The 24,843-nt window shown below is 36.1% G+C and overlaps 1 non-coding gene across 1 annotated transcript; it reads left to right on the forward strand.

Annotated features, from left to right (window-relative positions):
- The first annotated feature begins 7,289 nt into the window (after window positions 1-7,289).
- Window positions 7,290-7,396, forward strand: LOC141658278 (small nucleolar RNA R71). The gene has a single exon (XR_012549172.1). It is a non-coding gene; the product is annotated as a small nucleolar RNA R71 (small nucleolar RNA).
- Window positions 7,397-24,843: the final 17,447 nt, after the last annotated feature.

Consider the following 24,843-nt stretch of genomic DNA (forward strand, 5'->3'; position numbering starts at 1 on the left):
GATTTTGGCATGCGCGAAAATAAAACAAGCAAACATGTAAGCATATGAATAAATCCTAGTATGGCCTCCTAGTTAATAAAAACTAGTCTATTACATTTCGGAAACCAACTCCTTGGTCCCTTGCCTCTTCATTCCAAAAGTGGCTCTTCCTTGTGGGATTTGGAACACCTTCCAAAAATAGACTCTGTCTCGATGTAATCCGTCTTTTGGAAACGCCGGTAAAAATAACTATTACAAATGAATTACATAGCTATTCCTAATATACATTAATTAATAAAATAAATAAAACTATTAATTAATTATAAACCGATGATACGAGATCGTATTTAGTTACAAACAAATCGATATTCCCATTCATTTCGGGTAATAACGATTAAAATTAAACTAGGCCATACTAGGTACAACAAGATAAATACTTTAAATAAATGACAATCATTCATCCAACTTAAATAATATTCTTAAAATGCTGTAAAATGATGCCAAAATCACCCTATCTATCAATCGTTGGTATCCATCTCGGTTTTTGTGGATTTAATCGATTTTTAACATGTAAAAATCAATAATCAATTCTTAAATATCATTTAAGTCCAAACTAATTATCCAAACTGTTTTGAACCTCAAAATTAGTCCTCACTAATTTTATGATAAATAATTAGTTTGATTTGGTGATATTTTGCTAATTTAATCGATCAAATCATAATATTTAAGTAAAAATCCAAAATAATTGAAAAATTATCCAAAAAATTGAAACAAAAATTTTGAGTATTCTGGAACACTCCCAAGAACACCAAAATGCTAGAAAAATTGCCCAAAAAATCCGGATAAATTTTATGAAGAAAAAGATCGATATTTATCGGTTTTTAACCACTAAAACCAATAAACATCAAAACAAAGTGAAAACACATATTAAAATTAACTTTTGACATTTAAATAATATTTTTAAATGTACATAAATTTATCAAGGGCAGAATCAAATGTTTCGAAATTATGATTATTTTATTTCACTTTTATCGACTTTTATCTCATAAAATCAATAAACATGCAAAAAATTCGAATCAACCTTCAACCTTCTGCTTACAGTCAGTAGAAAACATGCATGAAATACCATAAAAAATCCATGCACCGAATCAACGTTTAACTATTTTTAGTCAAATTTTAACTAAAATAAGGCATTTTGACTCGGTTTTCTACCAAAAATCATTAAAAATAGTAAAAATAACTTCAAAAATCACCACACTTAACCACAAACCTTTTAAGATCAGTAGGTATGCATATCCCAAAACTTTCGTGCTAAAACCTCTTCTAACACAATTTTTGAGTTTTTATAAATTATCTCATAATTCATTAAAATGCTTAAAATCAACATGCAAATTACAAGCCTAAGCTCTGATACTACTTGAAAGATTATAGATCCAAATTAGACTCTCTAATAAAAATTAATTTATCTCATAATTTATCATTTAGGTGATCTATGTAACATGCATGCTAATATGAAAGCATAAAAATGTAAGTATAAGGAAAAACAATTTCCTTACATTGATTTTGTGGTAAAAAGCGCACAAACTAGTTCACCTTACTAGCTTGCTCTTGAGCTTATACCAAATGGATGATCCTCCTTACTAATCTTCAAAGAGAAGATCTCCTTCAAGATGCACCCAAGAACTTACCCAAAAATAATAACAAGTATTTAACTAGAACTTGTTAATATTATACCCTTGATATTATTTGTAATATTACTAACAAGTCGTAGTAATAAAATTTATTTACTAACAATCTTAGTAAAGATGAATAATTATTTTTAGAGAGATGAATGATTTATGTTCACATGCAAAACATACAAAATGATGTAGTGAAGAAAATGAACAAAGGATGGAGTATAAAGGAAGGGAAAGTGGCGGGTGGAATGGAGTGTTGGAGTGGACAAATTTTGTCTTATATTTTTCATCTTACATCACATGCAAAATCTTATATAAGATAACTTATGGTAGTATACAAAATAAGGTGAAATGATTATGTGAGTAATCATCCACTACTCTATTTTACACGGTCCACTTGCCCATTTACGGATCCATGTTGGTTCTTATATTTGTCGCACAAATACGTGTAATTTTATTTTAAACATCATTTCATGTTTAAATACTTCCATAATTAATTCGTCCAAATCACTCCGTAAATATACGTGTACCACTACACATATTATTTACGTACTAATATTAATCACATTAATTAATTAGTACAATTTTAGTGAATTAACAATTAATTAACTAAAACCCGTCTCCCAAAATTTATTATTCAATTATCACATAATTAAATAATAACTGCCGTTTCTCGAGTTCGCAACTCGAATTCTCTCTTAAAATAATTGACTAACCTTTTAGTCTACAAATCAAGGGACTAAATAAATTGTATCTCATACAATTAATTAGTTGTCTATTGGGGTTCGTTCCTATAGGTGTGACCGAAAGGGGTCAGTTCATCACCGCCGTCTCACGAGAATAACGTCAAACTCTAGTCAGCCAACCGTTATAGATTTACGTTAATCAACTGACGAGGATCAAATAATTAAATATCTGATGATATTCCATTAATGAGATTTATTATGTTAACGCACTATTATGGAGGACACTAACTCCAACAATAGGTACATATTATAATGATGCATATTTCAATTGTTGAATGTCTTTTATTTATATAATTTTGAATTATGTAATTTTATCTTAGTATGGCCTTAGTTTTAATCGATATTACCCGTAATGAAAGGGAATATTGATTCGGTTGTAATTTAATGTGATCTCGTATCACTTTTATTTTTTCAAATGTATAATAGGAATAGTTTTGTATTTTTATTATTATTTGTAATTACGGAGTATCTTCAAAGACGGTGCCATTCGGAAAGGTGATCCGATGAAGACGGTGTTCTTGGGAAGCGTGCCATTTGAAGATTCAAGGGACCAAAGGAGTTGGTTTCCGAATATGTAATAGATTATTTGATTTTCTATTTTTAGGAAGGCCATACTAGGAATTTTATTATTGCTTTGCATTTCTTTTAATATGTTACATGCATTGCCCAATCGCCATAAACAAAACATGCATATCATATCGAGTCATCGACCGTGTCAATTATAATTATCGTAGTTCACCGCTTTAGTTCACTTAAAACGTGATAGATAATAAATTGACAAGACCTCTCACAAATTAATAATTGAGAATTAGCCTTACCAAATTGTAGAAACCATGAATCCCAATTTCATAAGGAAGTAGATTTGGCTCACCGGAGTACTAAACCTGTTACGTTGGGTAAGTGGGTAATAAAATGTTATTACATCGAAATTTGGATTGAGCTCAACGGAAATATTTGTGACCGTAGTCGCATGTGTTCCGGGCTAAAGATGAAAATTAGAGTAATTTTTATTGACCGAGAGTTCTAGAAGTATAATCGATTAAGAGGTTAATCCACCGAGTTATATTAATAAGGGATGACTCGGCTCACTGTACCCGTATTAATATGAATTTGGATCTCGGAATCATTTATGATAGTTGGGTAGATGTCACTATATAAATGCAATACTTGTTTAAAAGTATTATTAAAACGATAGATGTTAATTATTTCCTTCATTTCCATTTTTGTAGTTAATTATACGCAATGAATTCATCTAATACTCCTACACCAATCACCATTGATTCATGGCTCCAATCATTCGATGAAAAGCGCTCCGAGTATGGCAATGATACGATTTGAGAATTACGCGTTGGCATTGGTCAGGATGGAAATTTTTGCTTCTTTACTACCTCCACACCACCCAGTCCAATATTAATGCCCACCACTTTGGTAAGAAAATCTTGTGAAGAAAATCTCAGTAAACCAAGGGCATCCTTGTTTGAAGAAACAAGGAGAAATATTAAATTGAGTAGGAGTTCTAGCAAGAGTGTCCTTGCAAATGAAAGGAATATTGGCATTGTTAAAGGGAAGGCAAAAATAGGTGAGAAACCCAAACCTGTTAATGAATTGGAAATGGATAGTGAGACTACCACAACCAAGACCAAGAAGGGTGCCCAATCTTATGAAGAATGTCATTATTGTAATGTCATGGGCCATTGGAAGCGAAATTTCCCCAAGTATTTGGGAGATATCAATGTTGGACTTGTTACTCCAAGTGGGACTTGGAAATGTGGAAAAGCTAAACAAGAGTGATGTAAATCTCCGACAAGGAAATGGAGCTAGGGTAGCCGCCTCTTCGAGAGGGAATTATGTACTTGTTTTTGCTAATAGCTTTGAGTTGTAATCTACATAATAGTTATTATGTACCCACCTTGTCTAAAACATTATTTCCATTTCTATGTTAAACATGAAAGGATTTATTTTGTTGAAAATAGATCACTTATCTTTATGATATACAAGTTTTAGACACTTCCAACTCAAGCAATGATATCTTCATAATACGATCCAAAAGACTCATAACTAGTAATCCAAATGATTTGTACATTTGGCTTTTTCGATTAGGTCACATAAATAAGAAACACATTAAAAGGCTAGTGTCGACTAGATTTATTGGACCATTTGATTTTCATTCATATGGAATATGCGAATCTTGTCTCCTTTGCAAAATGATTTGTACTCTCTTTAATGCTAAAGCGACATGAGCAAGTGATTTATTGGGACTAATACATGCCGATGTATGTGTTCTAATGAGCATCACCGCAAAGGGAATTTATGACTAATTCGTCACTATTACCGATGATTTAAGTAGATATGGGTATATTTATTTAATCAAATATAAAGTAAAGCATTTGAGAAATTTGAGAAATTTCTAAATGACGTAGAGAACCAATTGAACAAAGTAATAAAGCATTACGATTCGATCATAGTGGCAAAGATCTAAGTAATAAATTTGATTTATTAAATATAGATTATGACCTAGTGTCACTACCCATAAGATCAAACTAATATGAGTCGGTTTGAGTCATTGAACTCAATTTTGGGAATTTGCAATCCAAAACGGACAAGTAATTCTAAACGGATGGTCAACCAGGAAATACCTGAAATAGAGAGTCTATTTAACAAATTACATGGATCAGATTCGCATATAACATGAATCAAGCTGCCATGATAGAGCTGGTCTTTTATGTGCTAACACGTCAGTCTAGACAAACTTCCAATTACTTCACCACATATGTTTGTAACTCACAAAGCTCTCTCTTTAGAAGATAGATGTATTTCTAAGAGATAGAGTGGGAGTAGATTAGATCGTCACAAACATGTCTTATAGTAAATATGTTACTTTGTGAAAGTAATGGAACTATAATCTATAAAGATAGAATGGGAGTATAGCTCAGTGGGAGTTTAGCACACATGTCCTGTTGTTAAAATATTGCTTTGTGAAAGTAATGGTATTATCCCAAATCGACCTTGTTACATACGAGCAAGTAGCACTACAATCCGAAAATTTTTACTCAAGAGTAGATTTACTTTAAAGTGAGGGTCTCTTTAAAGGTAAATAGAGCTTTAGAGTACTCAAATGCATAAGATTGACATGAAGATGTTGATCAAGATAAATTATGTTAGGAATTGCCTCATTTCAATGAAGAATGGCAAATGATAATTAAAATTCACTTTTCTAAAATGGGAATTTAGAGAAGGATGTGTTTGGAACACAAAACCTTAGATAAATATCTAAGAATCCTAACATATTATGCGTAGCTTTCTTAAGTGATCCTAGAATGGTCTTAAGCAAGCATTAAAGGATTATACTTTTCGTTCATGTGATAATAGTGAATGGTTTCATTCACATGATTGAAGAATCATGATTATACATGAAGTTAAGTGGGAGCCAGAATCATTTTCCCATGTCTTATATGTTGATAACATATTACTTATTGAGAATAATGTACCAATGCTCTCTTCTGTGAAAGAGTGATTGGGAGACTAGGAAAATGTCTGATATATATTCTAGATTTTTGAATCTATGAGAGAGAATATTGGCATAGAGTTGAGAGTCTTATGAGGATAAGAACTTTCGTATCTGTTGTACATCAACAAGGTTGAATAGGTTGTTCATGTTGATGGAAGTGGAATTACTATGATGGAGACATAGTCATTCACTGAACCTATTAAGTTGTTGATTACATATAATTGATTTCTAATGTTTCTGCCATTAGAATGATCATGTATGACAACAGACGCACATGCCATGATGTGATATATGCCTAGAGAATGATAATTTAATAACAAGATAATTCCCATGATATGGCTTGTGAAAGCCTTAAAGAACATCCTTGAGATTCTTGAGAAGAATTAAGGATTCGTTCATATGTTTGGATGATAAACTAAGTTATGTGTTGAAGGGTTGCGCAAACTTTAGTTTCCAAACCAAAAGGGATTTGTTGAAATCCTAGGATGTCTTATTGACTTAGGAGTAAGATACTAGAAAAGTGTTTTAGTTTCACGCATTGCAAATTCTACAAAAGGAATCTAAGTAAATTGTGATAAAATGGTCAACGTAGGGATTAAGGGTTAATCCCTCCAGGGTAGACCCGCTCCTCAAAGTGATGGCATTAAGGGTCTCCTTTTGGTCAGTTTGAGTCGGTAAGTGCCCCGGAGCTCGAGTGGTAGTCTTGCTAGCCAATTGAGCAATTTGGCTCTCTAGTAGTTTCATTTCGGCCTCTCTAGCTTGGGACTCCTTTTGCAACATATTCTTCAACTCAGCAAACTCAGAATTTTGGGATTGTTGCTGCTGCGGCACATAGGGAGGTTTTTGATATGGTTGTTGCTTGTGAGGGGGCACATAAGCTTGCTGCTGCTGCTGCTGCTGTGGAGGTTGAGTCGGATTCAGGACATTCTGGCTACTCCACCTCAATTTGGGATGGACATTCGGCTCATAGTACGTGTTTGTCTGCCTGTAATGTTGAAAGGCAGCACAAGACTCGAAGGGACTAGGACAATTTTCTGAGACATGTCCCTCAGCTCCACATCTTCTACAGGCAAAAGGACCGTCTCAAAACAAAGATTCACATGATACATCCCTCCTTTTGAAGCTCCTCCCAACTCGTATTTGTCAAACCTCGCCGTGAGAGCCTCTAATGCAGCTACAGAAGGGGATTCAGCACTCCTCCTCTGATTGCCTCTCGAATTCCCATATTCAGCTTTATGGGTGGCTAAGTCATCAATGATCTTCCACCCCTTAGTCTCTCCCATATTCTCGGCAAATCGGCCATTGGCTGCAGCATCCAAAATAGCCCTCTGATCGTCATACAGCCCGTTATAGAACTGATTGCAAAGACTCCATTTTTCGAACCCATGGTGCGGAATAGTTCGCACCAGCTTCTTGAAACGGACCCATGCTTCATGAAAGTTCTCATCAGGTCCCTGTTTAAAGCTCGTGATCTGAGCTCTAATGGCATTCGTCTTCGAGGTAGAGAAGTATTTCTTGTAGAATGCCAAGGCTAAAGAATTCCAGTCGGTGATCCCATGAGCGGCTCGGTCCAGATCTCTGTACCACTCCCTTGCAGCATCACGGAGTGAGAATATAAACATAGTCTCCTTTATCTAGTCCTGGGTCACACTGGTCGGCGGGGGTATAGAGCAGCAATAATCGATAAATATCTCCATATGCTTAGCTGCATCTTCATTTGCAGCACCCCTGAACTGGTTCCTCTCAACTAAGTTGATATAGGAAGGCTTCGGTTCGAATTTCCTATCAGCTCCAGGTAATTCGAACCCCTTGTAAATATTTTCAGCTGTCGGCTCAGAATGACTTGTTATAGTTGCTTCTTTACCCATGACTGGAATTTCCGGAGATGTGACTGTCTCAGCTGAAGAAGTAGAAGCAGGAGATGTAGATGGGTCTTCTTCGAACAGTTCGTTCTCGTAGTAACTAGACAGAGTACTCAGCTCTTCCTCTGTCGGCAATACTCTAGATGATCGTCTCAACTCGCGCAAGGTCTTCTCAATCTCAGGATTGAACGGTACTAGTTCACCACCCTGTGACCTGCGCATAAGAAGAAACAACAAAAAGAATATAAGAAAAGTTTAAGGAACGGATGTCCCTTAAACTAAGAAACAGACTAAAATAAAACAACTAAAAATTAGAACAATTGCCTCCCCGGCAACGGCGCCAAAATTTGATACCCGTCGTTGTGAGTACCAAAAATAAAATTTATAATTCCTATTAAAACTAACCTAGGCTAGTGGTAACAGGGTCGAACCACAAGGAGGCGAATGTAATTAAAAGTTGTCTAAATTTAGTCTAAGGTAACAAGTGTGGGGGTTGATTTGATTTGGTCTATAGCTAATAACAATAAAGATAATAAACTAAAGAAATATATTAAATCAAATATAAAGAAGGGTACTAGGATGGTCGGTTCACTATAGTTTCTAAGCAAAAAACTAAGTCGGTCTAAATCAAACACATGAGGCGGGAAAACAAGAGGTCCTCTCGGTCCACTCTTTACAGATAGCATCTTTCGATCTCGCTATAAGTCCCTAATATCACTAATACTGACTCTCGTCCTGAAAAGTGACTAATAATCTAAACTTTACCTATCTTTCGATCTCAGCATAGTTTAGTCATTTTAAATGGTGGTCAATCAACTGTCCCTATCTCTCGATCTAATGGGTCAGTCATATCCTAAACATTCAACTATTCGGGTGCACTCGATTCGTCGAATAAAGAATTAAAACAATTAAAACGAAGGTAAAACCTCACGTGGTCAGTCGATCGACCAGGTATGGCAGTCGATCGACTAACACGCGATTTCAGTCCATATTAATTCTACGCCGCCTAATCTATAGCTCCCCTATATCCTAGCACAGACAATTTAGCTACTCATACTGAAATTAAAGGCAACAATAAAATTAATGCAATAAGCAGAAGAATTCATGCTTGAAATAATAGAACAAACAATTAACATAAACGGTAGTTCGGTTTCGGGAAACTAACTAGCAATTCTATCCTACAAAACGATAATAAAGCAAACTAAATTATTAGCAGAAGAATACCGATTGAATTGCAGAGGGAGATCAAAAAAAACCGAATGCAAAAGTATTAGTACGAAATAATATTAAGAACCCTAATTATCGAATATTGAAAACTGACTAAAGAACCTAGTAAAAACTTGATTATTTTCTGAATGAATGTATCTCTGAACTAGGTTACGTTATATAGAAAGTATACGTAACATAATTCCTAAACCTAATATCGCTTTGGGCTTTGGAAAACTCGTTCTATATCTTTACGTCTGAGTAGCGGCTTGGTCGATCGACTAAGGGGGCCAGTCGATCGACTGCTCTAGCTGGTAATCCGCTTTTAACTTCCCGTGGATTTGTCTTTTGGGCATTGGAATGTGCACCAAGCTCGTTCCTTGAGTAAGTACTTCACGTCAAATGCAATGCGGATACTCGGGGACGGTTTAGCTCGATTTCATGGATTCTTCACATTTCCGCAATAATGTACAAAAACACGAAAGTAGACGGAAATAGGGGAAATGGTAGCTTAAACTACTAAAATGAGCTCTGAAATGCGTGTAAAACAGGATGTAAAACATCATATAAAAGACACGCATCACTTCCTATGGACCGTAAGACATAAACCAACTCAGTTCCTCCGCAACATTAATTGCTTGCTTATAATTGTAAACATGTTTGTATGATCAACACCATGAATCCCCTATGACCCCATGATATCCTAGCACTTTTAATCATTTGTTTACATCTTTCCTTTTATTGCTTGTTTTACTTTATTGCTTTCATTAGTTTAGAATACAACTACAAACCCAAACAAATTGTGACACTAGCATAAATCGAGATAAATAGACTTAGAACCCAAAGCACACCGTCCCATGGATCGACCTCGACTTACCGCTAACTAGTAGTTTGTTGAGAAATATAAATGTGTTTGATTGGGAGACCCGACGACATCGCATTCCCACATCAAAAATGGCGCCGTTGCCGGGGATGGTGCTATGTGATTAAGTTCTTACTTGTTTGTCTATTTTAATTGTGCTTTCACCTTGAGGAACTTGTTCCTCAAGGATTGTTCTTACCGTTTTTGTGTAGTTTCCATGCTTGTAGTTGTTTCCTTGTCTTAGCTATGATGGCTCAAGACCTGACATATGGAGTATGTCATGGATCTTTTTAGTATGACTATGGGTATGGGGAGTTTGAGGAGCAAGTCAACACAAACCTACCTTACAACTCATACAATGAAAATTCTAACTACTACCCCAAATTTTCCAACCAAAACACTCACATCTAATATCCACAACAACCACCCACCCAATACCCGCTTCATAATGACTTTCAATTGCCATAATACAACCACTTTCACACCTACCCACGACAAGAAGATGAACCCATTCAAAATGTGATTCTCCAAATGATGGGAGATCAACAAAACTTCTTCAAACAAATGCTAGAAGAGAGCCAAAAGAGGGACAATGTCCTTCAAGGCATTGTTGCCCAAGGTGAGGAATTGGAGATTCAAATTGCCCAAATGAAAGAATCCCAAGCAATCACTCCCCACCGTTCTTTAGACATTGAACATAAATGCAAATTTGAAGTAGTAACTTTCGACATAGAGAATGAAAAATGGGAAGAGCCAATCTCCTTGAGCTCTTGTGAATATGTAAGTATTGTGTTTGATAAGGAAGACATGAGGTTGAGTAAGCCAAATACTCTTAGCCTTTGTGAGTATGAATGAGGGTGTGTCCTTTGAAGTGAATGTTGAGACATTGGAGAAAGAGTTGAATGAAGCCCCCATCTATGATTCGTATGAAGATAGCAACAATGATGATGAGCCTAGAGGATGGACTCGTAATATCACCTTTCTCGAGGAACCTATCCTTGAGACATTCGAGATACCCTATCATGAAGAAGAACGTCCTTCCCCTATTCCTCATGAAGACTACTTAACACCTATCATAGAGCCAATGATCATTGAAGAGGATATGGTGGACCTTCTTCAAAAGGCCAAAGTATCATACAAGAGCTACTTGGTGAAAAAGCTCAAAGAGAAGATTGCTCGTGAAGCCACTCGTGAAGGTTTGGCACCCACAATGACAACTTCTAAGGAACTTGATCATCAAAGCCATGAGAATTCTCCTTCCACCTTGGAAGTATTGAACAATCAAAATGCTATCATCATTACCGGAATTGGAGAAGAAGTTGGTGAGTGGAAGTCTACGGATGAAAATGAACCATACTTCATGCGTAGTATTGACAAGAATCATGGGCTTGTTCATTGGCAACATTGGGAAAGCTCTAATGCCAAGGACAAAGCAAAAAGAAAAAGAACATTTTACAAGCTTCCTTGGCCAAATTTCATGTTCAAATGGAGCAACCCATACTTGTGTCTATTTGGAGCTTGTTCACAAGCTTTTGATCTCTTATTAAGAGCCTTGAGCTCTATGGATAAGAATTTCTACAATTTGAACTAGTTTGGTGGAGTCCTATCTCAAACCACCATTTGTATGATATTTCCTAGACCCTTTTACTTTGTATAATATTGTACATTATTGCATTTGCATTTGATTTCTTGCATGAGAGTGATGAGAGAGAGAGTCATCTTACATCTTTATTGAGCAAATTTCAGAAAAAAAAGATAAGGAGGAATAGCAAATCAGCGAAAGGGTATGATTGTGAAAAGAAAGGAAAGAAAAAGAAGAAAGGAAGCAGAAGACGCCCGTCCCGAAGCCTGGACGCCCGTCCAGGACCCCCGTCGCATAACTGGTTGACGCTGTCTCAGAAGACGGGCGGATTCAACGCAAGACGCCCGTCTTGAGAAAAGACGTCCGTATTCTTCACGGGCCGCCCGTCCTAAATGTCATCTTAAACGAGATTTTGAGCTGCCAGGAAATCCGAGCGGATTTTTGAAAATCCGCCCGTCCCGAGCAAGACGCCTGCCCCAACCTAGAAGACGCCCGGCTTCTTCCTGTTCTCAACTCAGCAGAATCCCTGCATTAGAATCCGCCCGGATTTGTGAGAAGACGCCCGTCCCGAAGCAAAGACGCTCGGATTGGCCCATTTTTCTCGGATAAACCGGACAGGACCCACCCTTATCCGCTCGGATTCCCCCTTCTTCTATAAAATCACCCCCTTTCTCCCTCATTTCCCCACCTTATCAAACCCTAAAACACTCATCTCCTTCCTCAACAACACTCCCCTCACATCAAAAGCAAACAAAACCCCCATTTCCTCAACTTCAAGATGATGAACCTCAAAGGCAAGGCCAATAAGTTGGTTGAATCTACCGGAAGGAAACGCAAGGTATCATCCTCCTCAATTCCGCGAGAGGTAGTACTACCAAGGAACGTGCGTCCCTTAGTAAGAGGAGGAATTGAACAACTTGAGTACTTCCAAGAAGTGCTTTTTGCATCCGATGACCACCGCAAGAACTTTGTCAAATTGCTAGGTAAGAACTATGAACCCACTCAATTCATAGATACTAGGGTGTTGGAAATCCTTAAGATAAGGTACCCTACCGAGATGTTCTTTAATGGCCTTGGGATTGGAAACTTTTCCATGCCCATGAGGAGACGTACCTTAGTCTCACCCTTGAATTTTTGAGTAGCCTTTGCATTGTAACAAATACCCGTACAACTGTGGGCATGGAGTTTAGGTTGTGCAACCTAGACCATAGTCTTTCCCTTGAGCAATTTGCCTACATTCTCGGTCTTGATGTGCCCACCAACTATACCGATAAACCCAATAATTTCATTGTGGACCTACTTTGGAGGGCTATTTCCAGGAGGAATTTTACCGGTCTAAAACAATGATACACCTTCGCCATCCAACATCCGGTGATTCGACTCACCGAGCGCTTTGTGGCCAGTACCATCAATGGGAGGTACGAACAAGATAGGTGTACTCTTATCGATCTAACTTTTCTTGAGTCCTATTTGAATGTTCGAGGGACGAGGCGCTATAACTTCAACACACCCCTTGAGATACTCACTAGGTTCAATGATTTTGCTCAAGGAACCACTCAACTCAAGACCTTCTTAATGGGAGGTCTAATTACTATTTTGGCCAACAACCTTTGTCCCGGGTTCAATGCCCAAGGGACCTATACTCCTCTTGAGGGGAGGACTTTGATTGATGAGCACACCGTCTTCAACCATCACCGGTGGTGTAACTACACTCAAGACGGGAGTGTAGAGTGTTACACCAAAGGATGCACTCCAATCATCCTAGAAGGTTGGAAGATACCGGGCATTGACCCAAGATTGAGCCCATACTCGCCTCCACCAAGCTACCTCCTTGATATCTAAATTCTAGACAATCCCCCTAAAAGGGAAGAGCCACCCCGCCAAATACCTCGTGGGGGACCGGCAAGACCTATTCACCCACCTTCCTATGTGCCTATCCCACCATACCCTATCCCTCATACCAAATTTGAGCCAGAAATCCCCAATACCCCGGGTATTAATGATTTGATGGCACTCATGAATAGAGTGGACCTCGGGGTACATAACGGGAGGGTCGACAACTACTTAGCCCTTTATCTCCAATACTATAACATGGCTCTACAAGGGTATATTGACCCCAATGGTCCTAAGCCCTCTTGGGCGCAACCGCAACACTTGTTCCCTAATCAAGGGAACCAAGCTTGGGATAGCCAAGGTGGAGGGTACTCGGGTCAAGGAGGAGAATTTGACCAAGGAGGGTATCGGGGCCAACCAGGAGGGTATGATCAAGCCGGGAGCTCTCATCAATATGGCTACCAAGATGAGGAGGATGACGAGTGAAAGAGGCCTACCCCACCACCTCCATTTGTATGATACCCATATCTCCCTCTCTCTTTTGTATATACATTGCATTTAGTATAGTTTTCGCATGCATTTGTATCATACCTCATATTGCATTAATTAGTTCATATAGTATAGTTGCATTGTAATATATTTCACATGATTCATGTAGATAGTTACATATAGACTAGAATTCATGCATAGTCACTAATGACCAATCCTATTCATTTCTACACTAGAAATAATGTTTAAATCGGTTTGGGGAGGTTTGATCATAGGTGACTTAAGCATTTATCATGCATCATCTAGTATAGTGTAGATTGCATTCATTTGTTATATATGTCGTATAGAATTGCATTTAGGTAGAGCATGCATTCATTCATATCATATCATTGCATTTGTACTTTATTTCAAAAAATCAAAAACCCAAAAACATGTATTTCTTTTTTTTTCATTCCTACTCCTACATGTACATTGAGGACAATGTCCAAAATAAAGTGGGGGATGGGAATTTATATTCCAAAAATGCATAAAAATTGAAAAATTTCGAAAAATCACAAAAATATGTCTTTTAATTTCATAAAAACAAAAACCCATAAAAATTTGAAAAATCCAAAAATCCAAAAACATGTTCATTTCCTTTGTAGTGTAGTTTTGTATATATTGTCTTGTATATATTGTGTTTGTCCATCCTTGTTCACATTGATTGACTACGCCACATCCGAGACATGAGGATATTGAAGACCGCATGGTATGATCTTTCCAATCTTCTTTTTCCTCTTTATGTTAATGACTATGTGGCTTTATTTTGATTGATGCGGTATAAACAATGTGAATTTAGGACTTGCATTTAGTGTATATGTCATAATAGTTGGTAGAATCATTTGCATTAGGATGTTTATATGCTAGTTGCATCATGGCATGTAGTTGCATGTTAGAAAATTTTGCGAAACCGTCTACTTGGGAAGCTTGACAAGTGTATATAGGCCCTAGTAGATGCTTTTTCTTCTTAAGACTTTGCTTGTTAGAATACTTGTAAAACACCCTAGGATGTGTCATGCTAGTATCCTTTGACCCATGGATTAAGGCCTAGTCAAGAGTACCTTGTGGTGTGATAACTCCTTGGCTACCGTTTATTCCAAGGTGACCCTTGAAACCATGCATCCATGCATCCATCCATCATCCATGTTCTACCACATTTTTGTCATCAAAAGGGAATGGGCACAAAAAGAAATCAATTTGAGTTCAATGAAATAGAAAGTGAAAGAAAGTTTGAAAAAATGCATCTAATGAAAAGAGAGCAAAAATAGAACTCCTAAAGCTTCAAATATAAGCCACACTCACTACATATGGGGTGACTTTGAAAATGTTCAAAAAGAAATGCAAAGAAAAGTTGAAAGTTGTCAAGTGTTGAAATGCCAAAAATCAAAAGAAATGGCAAGAAAGTGTTCTCAAATGTTATATGCCACATGAAATTGGGGGGAAAAACAAAAATAAAAGCAAACTCCCAAAGTGAAACTCAAATATCTATTGATCCCTTTATCCACCGTATCCATTTTTGTGCATGGTAGAAAGGGGACGACCCTTCTTCTTGTCTAGGCAAGAGGGGGAATTCCGCGATCCTCCAGTGTTTCTAACACCATAGGGAGTCTACTCTTGACAAAAGCATTTAACGATTGAGGACAAAGGTACCCTAACTTGACACAACTTGGAGGTGATTTATTGGTATCCTTCTAGGCTTAGTAGTTTGAAGAAATTGCATCTATGAAGGAGTGTGTACCCTTGAATTGCTTCCCCTTTAGATAATTTCCGCCACTTAGATGAGGAAAGTGGCTATTCTTTTGTAGATGCATCCATTACTTGATTTTGTGTGCTTTAATGATTGGATGTGTCGCCATTTTGGCAAGACCCACCTTGCCTTGCAAGAAGGCATCCTACCTCATGGTTGTCTTGTTGTGAGTTGAAGGTGCGGAGTGAGACCCGCTAATTGCCTCATATCGGCTACATTATTAGGATAGTTTAAATAAAGGTCTAGTTTTTGTCACCTCTTTACTCGGGACGAGTAAAGGTTCGGTTTGGGGATATTTGATATGAACATTATTTGCGCACATTTAGTCCCCTAATTGAACCTATTTTGCATACTATTATAACATTCTTTGGCCATTTTATCCGTCAAAACCTTCTTTTTTGCTTTTCTATCGCATTTCATATGTTTTGTAGGAAAGAAGACAATAAGGCGAAGATTCCCGTCTTTCGTGCATATTCAGAAGCTATTTGACGATGTTTGGTGGACTAGTATGAAGAGGAAGTAAGAACTAAAGACCAATCCCATAAGAATAAAAAGGAAGTGAAGGAAGAAGGACTCTGTCACAGAAGACGAGCGGATTCCCACGAAGACGCCCGGCCTGCAGTGACAACCCGTGCGTCCCAGCAACAAAGACGCCCGGATTCCCCCAAAGAATCCGAGCGGATTCCCTTGAAGACGCCCGTGCACCACCTCAACAATCCGCCCGTCTTCCTCCTCGGACGCCCGGATTCCCTTACAGCAAACTTTCGTTTCTTCAAGCTCCGTGAAAGATGCCCATCCTTCTAAAAAGACTAGTGTTTCCCTGCTCTAAACTCAAAAGTGTGTTGGAATATGTGTCCTCCGACAATAATGCGATCACGACTGTTGATCATGATGATCACATGTTTAAGTCTCATTAAAATGAATACAATTGGGAAGTAATTTTGTTACTGTCAACTGGTCAACATATATCGGTAATGATTGGTTGACTAGAGTTTGACATTCTTGTCGTGTGACGGTGGTGATCGATTGACCCCTAGGTCATACCTAAAGGGCAATACTCTTAATTGATTATTTAATTAATCGTATAATGTTACGAGTTAATTAAATTACTTGAAAATTGACGGACGATTTTGGAAGTAAAATTTACGTATCATATTGAAATGTGATTTAATAAGATACGGTCTGAGTAATTGAATTGTATCATTACTCGGATGAAATAATTGTTTAATGTAACAATTAAATTGGATGAATTGTTATAAATACAATCAGTTGTAATTTATAAATGGTAAAATATTTTGGCACAAGTAATTATAAAATTACTAAGTCGATTTTTGTATGTGACGTATTTTTGATAATACGTTGATTTTTAATATGTTAAAAATACATAACAAATTTATGTCACATATGACATGTGACATATTGACAATTGACAAAAATAATATGGAATCCATATTATTGAGTGGGCCGAAAAATAGAGGGATTTAAGCTAATTATATGTTGTTTGTAATTAGTGGAAAACACAATGATTAAAGGCAACCCTAGCCATGCAAGCCTATTGTTCCTTGTGAAGAAAAATTTCTCCATGCATTGGCTCCCCTTATGTCCTCCTCTTACACGGTTTGGAGAAGGCAAATGCCATCATTGTTTTTCCTATAATTTTCACCTAATAACACTAAAATGTTTTAGTGTATTCATTCATTCAACTCATCCAAAAAATATAGAGTTCTAGTGAGAAGAAAAATCCTCTCTTCTTCTCTCTTAAAACCGAAATATATAAGAGTTTTATAAATATTTTGGTTCAATTTTCTACCTTGATTAATATTATACTAGTATTGTAATATTAATTAAAATTAAGAGGAGGCTTGGGTATAAAGCTTGGGGAGAGATCTTATACTTAGATCTTGTTCATCCATAAGGGAAAAGCTCAAGAACAAGAGAGAAAGGTGATCTCTCTTGTGCCCAATATAACCGAAATATTGAATGTAAGGACATGATTTCTCCTCTATTATATTATTTGTTTGCATGCATAAAATCCATTTTAATTTTATGACAAATTTATTTAGACATATATGAGTATGTTAGTATGTATATGAATCTACATTTCCTTCAATCGGTATCAAGAGCCACGGTTGTTTGCATGCAAATTGGTTAAAAGTTTTTCCAAGTTATATGAATAACAAATAAAACTTATAAAATTTGTGTTATTATGATATATCACGAAATTATTACATGCATGTTAATATTTCTGGTCCTAAAGTGTTTTAGGATATTTTGGTTAATTTTTCGGATTTTTATTGTTCATATTTTATAATAATGACATTTAAATGTGATTTTATGAGTAAAAATGTCATTTTTGGTCTAAAAATAGCTATACTTCGAATTTTCACTTGGTTTTTGGATATGTTGTCACATGTATTATTTTGAGATAACCTGTAAATTTTCATAATTTTTGGACTTGTTATGCTCGAAAAATGAATTTTTCATTATTAAATTCGGATTTAAGTGAAAAATAGGTTAAAATGAGTTAAATTTCGAATCTGGTCATAGAAAATTAATATGTTGTCACATGCAATTTTACAAGATGTGTGTAAAATAATTGGCTATAAAGAAGTCTTTTTGCATGATTTATGAATTTTTGGAAGAAAAATGGCATAAATAGTGACATTATTAGTGAAAATTAATAAAAACATAATCTATGACTTAGGAAAAACGTCAAATGTTGCATTTTATTATATTGTTCAGATCTAAAATTGAAAAGTTAATGAAAATAATTTTTCCATGTTTTTATGATTATTTTATTAAAAATCGATAAACCGCAACATTGTTTTTCCTAAAAATTTCAAATTTTTAACCTAAGATTTTGAACATTATGAGTGTCATGGAATTTTTCCAGAATGTTCATGAATTTAAATTTCAAATTTTGAATTTATTTGAAATTTTTAGATTTATTTGAAGTTTAATAGCTTATTTTTGTAATTTTTGGTCCAATTATGAACAATTTTGTAAATAAAAGTTAATTATGGTCAAATTACTAGTGGAGACTATATTTTGAGTCCTAAGAGGTTAGGGTAATTAACTTATGCATAAATATGAGTTTATGCATTTTTGTGATTATAAAATGTTGAAATCACGCAAATCCGTAAAAACCGAGTAATATACGATATTGGCTAATTAAAAGGCGATTTAGCATAAAAATTGAGCATGTTCATACATATTATAATGCTGCATTTTTCTTTATGATTGTCATAATTTTAATTTATGTAATTTTGAATTATGTAATTTTACTTAGTATGGCCTTAGATTTTTAATTGGTATTTCCCGAAATGTATGGGAATATCGATTCGGTTGTAATTTTATTGTGATCTCGTATCACCGTTTTGTAATTTAATAGATTTATTTTATTTTAGTTACAAATGTATAATAGGAAATTATGTAATTTATTATGTAATTTTATTCATTCCGAAGTTCCTAAAGACGGATTTCTTCAAGAATGGCGATACATAAAGACGGTGTTACCTTGAGATGCGTGCCACAACCGAAGTTCAAGGGACAAATGGAGTTGGTTTCCGAATATGTAATAGTTAAATAGTTTTTCTATTTTAGGAAAGCCCATACTAGGATTTATTTATCTTTATGCTTGCATTTTATTTTATGTCACATGCATCGCTAAATCGCCATAACTAAACATGCATTGTCTTTTTATCGAGTTTATCGACCGTGTCAATTAGAATTATCGTAGTTCACCGCTTTGGTTCACTTAAAACGTGATAGATAATAAATTGACATGACCTCTCGCTAAAACAATTAATTTAAACATAGCCTTACCAAATAGTAGAAACCATGAAAACCTATTTCGCGAGGGAGTGCACTCGGCCCTACCGGGGTACAAACCTTGTTACGTAGGGGAAGTGGGTGATGAGTGTTAATCCACCAAGTTCATGTTAATGAGGGTTTCATCGGCCATACCGTGCCCAAGTTGATGTGGATTTGGATAATGGACACATTTATTCGAAATTTGGATTGAGCTCAACGGAAGTATTCGCGACCGTAGTTGCATGTGTTCCGGGCTATAGATAATTATTAGAGTAATTTTATCGACCAAGAGTTCTAAAAGTAGAATCGATTAAAATGTTAATCCACCGAGTTATATTGATAAAGGTTTCATCGGCCATACCGTGCCTAAGTCAATATGAATTTGGGTCTTGGAATCATTTATCTAGTTGGGTAGAGGTCACTAGAAAAATGCATAAAACTTGTTTAAATCATACATTTTTACGAGTATAATTAAAACGACATTTGTTTTACTCCTTATATTTTGTTTTGTAGACCACTTCTTTTTCATAACAAATGGCAACATCAACACCAACTCCTAATGCTACACCACTCGCTACTTCATCTTGGCTCCGATCCTTTATGGATCGATGTAAACTTGAAAAGAATGGGTCAAATTTCTCCGAATGGGATGCCCAACTCAAATTAGCCGCCGAAGGTGACGACAAGCTTCGTTACCTTACCGAGGCCTCTCCACCCGAACCCTCCACTAGGTCCACCGCGGCCACTAAGGAAGCCTATGAGGCTTACCAAAAGGAGTCCGCCGCAATGAAAAATGTCTTAATATTTGCGATGGAGGCGGAACTCCAAAGGAGAGCCTTCAAAATGGGCAATGCTAATGAGATTTACTCCAAACTTGTGACCATGTTTTCACAAACTCCGCGGATCGTCCAATATGAGGCGGCCGCGGCATTCTTTGATCTCGACTTCAAAGAGGGCCAAAAGGTTAGCCCTCATGTGCTCAAACTCATGGAGCTTGTCGAGACCTTGAAGATTCAAAAGGTTGAAATCCCCAAAGAACTCATCGTATATAGGATTCTACACTCCTTGTCCAAAGTCAAGGCATATGTGCAATTCCGGGTGAATTTCAACATGCAAGACAAGGACGTGTCTCTTGAGGAGTTGCACAAGTTACTTGTGCAAGCCGAGAGGGACATGGGGTTAAATGTGAACCCTCCCAAGGATGTGCTTAACATAAGCACAAAGAGTAAGGGAAAGTTCAAGAAGAATGGGAGAAAGGGTAAAAAGCAAGCTCCCACATTCACCAAAGCTAAGTCTTGTGAAGCTAGCACCTCCAAAGTCAAGAAGGGTCCTCTTGATAAATGCCATTATTGTAATGGCATGGGTCATTGGAAAAGAAATTGTTCCAAATACCTTGGTGATATCAAAGTCGGAAAGATCACTCCAAAGAGGTAAATGACTAACCTTCTTTTATGTTTCTAATTCAACTATGGTATTATGATGCAAAGTTGTGATAATGTATCTCCCTTTTTATTGTAAATAGGGCCTCCACCAAGCAAAGACAAGGTAAAAGAAAAACAAGCATGAGAAACCATGAAGAAGCTAAGGATAGCTTTTGTGGAGCCTTGTTTTTCATTGTCTTATTTTAAATTATGTTTTGAATTTTTAGAACTTTAAGTTTCCGTGTTCGACATGGAAAGGTATTTTGGATAATGGTTTGTATTTTGGATGATGGTGACTTGGTTTGCAACCCAAGTCACCCGTTTTATCATTTATCCTTTTAATGTTCTAAATTTCATCTTTAAATTGCTTGCGTTTTGAAACATAAGATTATTCACTTAAAGTGATCTAATAGACAATTATAGTGACGGGTTTCATTATATGTCCACATGCTTAAGGCTTGTGTATGATCATTTATGAAGCGATTTTGAGTCTATGAACTCTCTTAAAGGAATGTCAATCACCAAGAACTCATATGAAATCAATAACTATTAGTCTATCTATGAGATAGTTCTCCTTATACTTCAACATCATTAATTTGTGTCTCATATGCTATCTTTGAATGTTTAGTGTATTTATTCTAAAGATAGAGTGGGAGAAAAAAATGAGGACACAACATCACAACACACAAGACAAAGATCAAAATTGTGTACTTGTGTAAATAAAGATCTACGCAAGAGAGAATGATTTGAATAAAGGTATATCTATTTACATAGTATGCCGAATAGATGAGATCTATGGTCTCAAGTTAGTTCTATATGACTAAAGAGACCAAGTGTAGTAATCATAAGAGTATATTCTCAAGATAACTACACGAGGAGACCAAAAGAAGTTTTGGATGAAAATGACTAATGCAAAGTCTTAACAAGTTTTTGACTAAGTTCTATATGATAAATTTTGACCAAATAGTTTCAATCATGAGTTTTACTTAAGAGCCTAAATGAATCAAAGTAACATACTAGTTATGATCAAAATCAAGTTGCAAAATTGATATTCCGATATCTTCTATAGCCAACGTTTTAACCATACAAATGTCATTGCTTAACCTCCCTATGAAATGGTTAAATCTCCTTCCAAAAGGGTATTTGCGAGGGACGTATTCTAAATATTGTTTATGTTTGAAAATGACATTACTACACATCATTATGACATGAGTGTGTTGGAGATTTAAAATCTCTTTCCGTAAGGTTAAGATAAGACCACTTCAAAATAGGCATTTTGAAAGGATATGATGGGAACATATATGGTTTTATCCTAATAACTTGGCAATGCAATTTATATTTCAATTCTTGATAAATTTCGATTGAGAAGTCAATTTCGAAATGTGTAGAATTGAGTGGGAGTTAGGAAATTCTCATGTGAAGACATGGAATTTAGTGGGAGCCATCATCCTTGAATGTTTAAAACTCATCACTCATTAAAGAATGACGAGCAAATACCTTCTTTCATAAAGAAGCTTTTGAGTTTTCAATTCTGGATGAAAATGGACTATGATGAATCCAATTACATCAAGGGATGTTGGATTAGTATTACACATCGTATCAACATATACATAGGTTATTCATATGAATGAAAATGGGATTACCATTAGCAGTCATGGTAGTTCATTGAACCTATGAACGGTTGATCTCATGATTATTAGTAACTAATGTTTCCGCCATTAGAATAATCACATACATGTCCAATTATGAATCATATGCATAAGAGCATGATGATTGATTTGTGAGCCATAACAGAAACGTCATGAATTCTCAAGTAGAATCCGATGAGCGATTTCATTTGATTGACGGAATATTCCATTATGTGATAAGAGGTTGCACATTTTGTAGAAGATCCGAGCACATATAAGGATTTATGAGAATCCCAAATCTTTCAAACTTGAAAAGAGAAATGAGAAGTTTTGGAAAGATGCTTGGTTGAATAAGAGGTTATTCAAAAACAATCTTTCCTAGTTAAGCTAGGACTTGTGAGAAGTACTAAGCTAATAATCTTGTCAACTATTACAAGATTCTACAAAACATATACCTAGTGCATTGTGTGTGGATGGAATACTTGATCGGTACAAGTTGTATTGTTCATCGCAAATTCGTTCGTTATGAAATGATCGATAAGAAAGTTCTTTCAAGTTAAAGAACCAAAACCAAGGTCGAGAACCTTGATGTGTACTTGGTAAAATTCATGGTATGAGAACATGAATGTGAAGGAAATTGCAAGTGTAAGAAGTTTGAACACATGGACACATGGGATGTTAAACTTCTATTGCGATCAATAAGTGTTTACACTTATGATAAACATCACAAGGTTGTAATATGATTTTGACTACCCGAGTGTGATGTCGACATTTGTCGTTTGAGTTATTATTAACTCACTTTGAACATTGTTATATCCAAACGGGTTGTAGAGACAATTGAACCCCGTTAAAGTGAACATGGATTAACATTGTTTTTGCCCATAGTTACTTATATGAGGTGACAACTCGAAGTGACTAGAGTGTGATGCGATTGATGGCAAGTTCAAGTGCCATAGAGTCATGTGAGATGACTAGTCGATCACATAGGCGATTGCTAGAACTTTACGTCGGGCCTTATGACCGCTTATAGAGTTCCCGCAAATTTATATAGCCTGGTCGTGGCGAGAGCTACTATAGTATTCGAATGAGTCGATTCTTTTGACTAAAGACTATTCACCTAAGATGGCACAGTTTGATTAACTTTGATTTGTGTTACTACGACCTTCGTAAATGGGGTCAAATGGGCATATTTTGGGTTATGATGGTGTGGCTAGTCGAAGGGAATGAGTGCGATAGGAATTGTCCACCCCTAGTCGGGGTTATAACAATATCTCGGGGCCACTCGAGGAGTAATGAATCGGAAATGCGTGGCCACGCTCGGATGGCATCCGAATGGATAAATCCGGTCAATCGATTATTCTCCGGATCGAGGAAACCACTCTCGATGTGATCACTTGCAAGTACGACCTGAAAGACACCTTGCATTGAGTGGGAGATAGTAATAGGACAAGAGAATTGGTGACGCACACTTGTCGAGGACAAGTGGGAGATTGTTGGAATATGTGTCCTCCGACAATAATGCGATCACGACCGTTGATCATGATGATCACATGTTTAAGTCTCATTAAAATGAATACAATTGGGAAGTAATTTTGTTATCACAACTGGTCAACATATATCGGTAATGATTGGGTGACTAGAGTTTGACATTACTTGTCGTGTGACGGTGGTGATCGATTGACCCCTAGGTCATACCTAAAGGGCAATACTCTTAATTGATTATTTAATTAATCGTATAATGTTACGAGTTAATTAAATTACTTGAAAATTGACGGACGATTTTGGAAGTAAAATTTACGTATCATATTGAAATGTGATTTAATAAGATACGGTCTGAGTAATTGAATTGTATCATTACTCGGATGAAATAATTGTTTAATGTAACAATTAAATTGGATGAATTGTTATAAATACAATCATTTGTAATTTATAAATGGTAAAATATTTTGGCACAAGTAATTATAAAATTACTAAGTCGATTTTTGTATGTGACGTATTTTTGATAATACGTTGATTTTTAATATGTTAAAAATACATAACAAATTTATGTCACATATGACATGTGACATATTGACAATTGACAAAAATAATATGGAATCCATATTATTGAGTGGGCCGAAAAATAGAGGGATTTAAGCTAATTATATGTTGTTTGTAATTAGTGGAAAACACAATGATTAAAGGCAACCCTAGCCATGCAAGCCTATTGTTCCTTGTGAAGAACAATTTCTCCATGCATTGGCTCCCCTTATGTCCTCCTCTTACACGGTTTGGAGAAGGCAAATGCCATCATTGTTTTTCCTATAATTTTCACCTAATAACACTAAAATGTTTTAGTGTATTCATTCATTCAACTCATCCAAAAAATATAGAGTTCTAGTGAGAAGAAAAATCCTCTCTTCTTCTCTCTTAAAACCGAAATATATAAGAGTTTTATAAATATTTTGGTTCA

The sequence above is a fragment of the Silene latifolia genome, chromosome 5, assembly GCF_048544455.1.
Source record: "Silene latifolia isolate original U9 population chromosome 5, ASM4854445v1, whole genome shotgun sequence".
Lineage (NCBI taxonomy): Eukaryota > Viridiplantae > Streptophyta > Magnoliopsida > Caryophyllales > Caryophyllaceae > Silene > Silene latifolia.